The following is a 5,488-nucleotide window of genomic DNA, read 5'->3' on the forward strand; positions in this document are numbered from 1 at the left end:
CCCTCACCGTCCCGGGAAGAGCCGGGACGTGTGGGAGATGGGCGGCTGGAGCGCGGATGCTCTGGAAAGGATGGGGCGCGCAGGGGCCGGGACGGAGCGGGATTAGGAGGACCCCACCTCCCATAGCAGGCGCCGCGCCAGCCCCATCCCCGGGTGGCCGCCTAGAGCGGAGCGGGGACCTGCTTGGGGCCCACCTGGACAGCTGGGGGCCCGGGAGACATGGAGGCTTCGCTCTGGGCGGGCGGGAGACACCCAGAAAACGAGCATCTCTCTCTCAGGGTGTCCAGGGGCGACGGGGACCCGCATCCTTGGGCACGGGCGAGGAGGGCGTGGAATGCGCGCAGGGCCGCGGGCATCGTGCCCAAAGGCGCCCAGGGTGGGGGCGCCAGCTTTTGGGGGGCCCAGACCGGTTCCCAGCCGACTTTGCCAACTGTGAGCTGAGGTTCCTGTGCAGACGTCACGATTGTAAACAACAAAGCAAAACTCAAAAAGTGTGTCTCTTTTTCATATAGAAGGAGAAGGAAAGAAAAATCTGTTTTATGACACTTGCTCAGTGATTTGAGGGTAAATAAGAGCTGTGCTGAATGTTTTACCTAAAAATTTAAAACTGTGAGCCAGGCAGCAAACGCGGGCATCCACCATGGCTCTCTGCACTGGTGCGCTGTGACCGGAGGACACAGAAGGCCTCGTGTGCACATCTAGATTCATAGGCGTGTAACCTGTGTGCTCGCAAAGGCCCTGCACTTGGAGCTGTACCCTGTTAAATGCTCTGCCTCCAGAAATTCGTAATTTTTGAATGAGGGGTTGGTATGTCTGCATGTTTTTTAGCCTGTCTTTCTCATATTATTTTGCACTCGCTCCCCCATCTCTTAAAGTTTACTTAGCATATTAAATAAATTAATTATTAGAATGTAATTGTACACCCAGGCACAAGCCTGTTACCTCCCATTTAGAGTTGTTAAGCTTGCGTTCATAGTAAGCTTGCAATCTCCACCTCCTGGGTTCAGGTATTTCAGAATTATTTGAAAATATTAGATGTTTTCCTTACTTCCATGAAATATTTCCATTTTCTATTTTTTTTTTAATTTTAAAAGACCTTTTAAAATTCCAAACAGAACAAGGCCTTGAGAAATAGGAAGCTCATTTACCTTGCAGCTCTGATGTAACATCATATTACATGGCCTATAATTAAAATTAAGATTCTGGTAATTATTTGTTGTGTTATATATGTCAAATAGTATTATTTAAGAGATTTTCCAGCAAAACAGGAAGTTCTTGTGTACAGGACTCTCTTTAATAGGAAGTTCCTCAAAGGTATGTTTTACTCTCGTTGGATCTTGTTTTAAGTGGATCAAGAGAGCCTATTATTTAAAGGATATTCAGGGAAGGAGTTTTTTTCTAAAGCAAATATTACCTCATGGTTTATCCATTCTGTCGGCTAGCAATTTTCCTTAAAGCAGTCTAATTACACCGACCTTTGTCTAGGATCCGGGGTTGATAAGGTTCTCAATCGATCCTCAGCAAGTTCAATTTCCCTGGACAAGGACCAACCACACGGCTGTTGCTGCTGCAAACACACAGCTTTGGTCTCAGGAAGGAACAGTGAGAAAGTTCCAGTGAATCAATGAGAGATCATCATCCTTGTTTGAGTATTCTAAGTGTGCTTTTTTTTTTTTAAGTAAATGATTTAATTGTGTCATCTGGCTTTGCATTTCAGTCACATTATGACAATGTGAAATTGAATGGAACTGTTACTTTTGTTTTTTCTGTCAAAGATTCAAAATCGGATTTCATAGGGAGTTTTTGGTCTTTCTCTCTCTGTCTTCCTCTTTTTAACCTAGCAGTTGTTTGAAAGCATAACTCCAGAATACTGGTGATAGTTATGAATAGGAAGTTTTTCTAAACTACCCAGAAGCCAAGAAGAGATCACAAAATCATTTAAATTAGATTCAGAGTATTACCTTTAAGAGGGTACAGCTTTACTTTCAATGTACAAAGTTTTTAGTTTAGAGTTGATTGCTTTTGTCTAATGATCATTACCAGATGCTGCTGCTGCTGCTAAGCGGCTTCAGTAGTGTCTGACTCTGTGTGACCCCATAGATGGCAGCCCACCAGACTCCCCCGTCCCTGGGGGTCTCTAGGCAAGAACACTGGAGTGGGTTGCCATTGCCTTCTCCTACCAGATGCTAACCAGGTGACTTATTGGAAAAGACCCTGATGCTGGGAAAGATTGAGGCAGAAGAAGAGGGTGACAGAGGATGAGATGGTTGGATGGCATCACCAATTCAATGGACATGAACTTTTGCAAACTCCAGGAGATGGTGAGGAACAGGGAAGCCTGGCATGCTGCCATCCATGGTGTTGAGAAGAGTTGGGCAGGACTTGGCGACTGAAAAACAACAACAAACATCATTACAAGATCCACAGACCCTATATCCAATAGTATAAGAAAAAATTGTGTACCTACAGGAAACAATGCTGGAAAAAATATGCTCAACTATTAACAGTGGTTAGTTATAGCTGCATAGTGTTATTTCCTTTTATACTTTTCAATATTAAACACAATGGGCATATATAAGTTCATAAAAAGAAAATGAGTTCTAAAAACTATTTATGAAACTTCCTTAGAAGTACAAGTTAGCACTGATTTCAAAGCATGGAAAAATTTACTCTTCCCAAAACAATTTCATAAAAGACCAGGAATATACTATGATTTTAATGCCTGAAATTGTTAATACCCAGTTTTGAAGACTCTAATATCAAAATCACTGCAGATGGTGATTGCAGCCATGAAATTAAAAGAACTTACTCTTTAGAAGGAAAGTTATGACCAACCTAAATAGCATATTAAAAAGCAGAGATATTACTTTGCCAACAAAGGTCCATCTAGTCAAGGCTATGGTTTTCCAGTGGTCATGTATGGATGTGAGAGTTAGACTGTGAAGAAAGCTGAGTGCTGAATAATTGATGCTTTTCAACTGTGGTGTTGGAGAAGACTCTTGAGCGTCCCTTGGACTGCAAGGAGATCCAACCAGTCCATCCTAAAGGAGATCAGTCCTGGGTGTTCACTGGAAGGACTGATGCTGAGGCTGAAACTCCAGTACTTTGGCCACCTCATGAGAAGAGTTGACTCATTGGAAAAGACCCTGATGCTGGGAGGGATTGAGGGCAGGAGGAGAAGGGGATGACAGAGGATGAGATGGCTGGATGGCATCACTAACAGGATGAACATGAGTTTGAGTGAACTCCAGGAGTTAGTGAGGGACAGGGAAGCCTGGTGTGCTGCGATTCATGGGGTTGCAAAGAGTCAGACATGACTGAGCGACTGAACTGAACTGAACTGAATGCAAAAAATCTAAAAGTCACATACATGTCTGGTTTACTGTTTTCTGCTATTGATCATAAATGACTATGTTCAAAAGCCCACCCTCAAGGATGGGCTTCCCAGGTAGTGCTAGGGGTAAAGAACCTGTCTGCAATGTGGAAGACTCAAGAGACACCAAGTTCAATCCCTAGGTCAGGAAGATCCCCTGGAGGAGGGAATGCCTACCTACTCCAGTATTCTCGCCTGGAAAATCCCATGGACAGAGCATCTTTGGTGGGCTACAGTCCATAGGGTCACAGTGAGTCGGACACGACTGAAGCGACTGAGCACACACACACCCTCAAGGAATATCTGCTGCAAAGGACAGAATAAAAGATCACGTTTAAGATCATACAGTTCTAGGACTCTACTGTTCGGTTCCTTGATTTGGGGAGCCCAATGGCATCCAGTTGGAAAGACAGCAGTGGACTTCATCTGGCAACAGTTGTCATAAATCTTTGTGTAAGATTGACTTCAAAGAATTATCATTAACACACTGTGTGTGTGCTCTTTTGCTTAGTCATGTCCAACTCTTTACAGTCCCATGGATTGTAGCCCACCGGGATCCTCTGTCCATGAAATTTTCTAGGCAAGAATACTGGAGTGGGTTGCCATTTCCTACTCCAGGGGATCTTCCCAAACCAAGAATCAGGCTCCTATCTTCTGCATCTCTTGCATTTGCAGTTGGATTCTTTACCACTGAGCCACTTGGGAATATTAATACATGGCTCACACAGAATTATCCAATATCATGCATTTAGTATAACCAATTTTTTTGATAAAGTAGTGAGGAAGGATTTTAATTATTTTTATTTTTTGGTTTCACTGGGTCTTCATTGCTGCTTGGGGGCTTCCTCTAGGTGGGGTGAATGGGACTATTCTCTAGTTGCCGTGTGAGAGCTTCTCACTGCAGTGGCTTCTCTTGTGGCAGGGCACAGGCTGTAGGTGAACAGGCTAGGTAGTTGCAGTTTGAGGACTTCCATTTTCCGGGGCATGTGGAATCTTCCCAGACAAGGGATTGAACCAGTGTCTTCTGCATTAGCAGGTGGATTCTTACCCACTGTTCCACCAGGGAAGCCCTAACAGACAGTTTTGATGGAAGATTTAGACCCAGATGTCAGTGTCCAGTTTTGAAGTGGTCAGTAAGCCCTCCCAAATCGAGCAGACTAGATATAAATTCCAGCTTTATGGTCCCACATCTGGGCCTAGGGCAGTGTTACTACATGGCTCACTGTAAATGGGCCGAGGAGGGCTTCTGATTCTAGACTATGTAATTGCGTTCATATAAATACTGACCTCTTTCATGATGTCATGGTTTCTGCCCACATCCAAGCTTCCAGAGAGCAAAAAGTTCTGCCCAAATCTTCAAGTTTTACTTTTACCACCTCAGTGTCCTTCCAGCCCAACGCCTGCTTATAATTTGCTTGGCTTAATTTTCAAAGTCAGTTTTAGCTCTCAGCATATCCCCACAATTAGAGGTAGGAGGTAGGTGGCATAGGTAAATTATCCTGAAATTGAGCTTTTGCTGTGGATAAGCTAGAATTTGCTAGTTAAATTTTGTCGTGAGTTACAGTTCTCCAGACCTGTGATTGCCACTGGGGTGGAGCGGGATGGATCAGGAAGTTGGGGTTAGCAGATGCAAAGTGTTACATACAGAGTGGATGAACAACAAAGGCCTACTGTATAGCACAGGGAACTATAAGAATACCCGTGATAAACCATAGTGGGAAGAATGTGGAGAAGAATATATCCGTATAACTGAGTCACTTTGCTGTACAGCCGAAATTCAACACAACGTTATAAATCAATTATACTTCAATCAAAAGGTTTTAAAAGCTATAGTTCTCACTTTCAATAACTTCTTCAATAATATTTTTTAAAGGGACCATGCAGATGCTTCAAAATGTGCTGTAAAGGTGAGTGGAGATTTCTATGTACTGATATAAAGTAAAATAATATGGCAGAGGATGAGTTGGTTGGATGACATCACCGACTCAATGGACATGAGTTTGAGTAAGCCCCTGAGTTGGTGATGGACAGGGAAGCCTGACGTGCTGCAGTCCATGGGGTTGCAAAGAGTCGGACACGACTGAGTGACTGAACTGAACTGAATAGAAAGTGATC

The sequence above is a fragment of the Bison bison genome, unplaced genomic scaffold (genome assembly GCF_000754665.1).
Source record: "Bison bison bison isolate TAMUID 2011002044 unplaced genomic scaffold, Bison_UMD1.0 scf7180017864440, whole genome shotgun sequence".
Classification (NCBI taxonomy): Eukaryota; Metazoa; Chordata; class Mammalia; order Artiodactyla; family Bovidae; genus Bison; species Bison bison.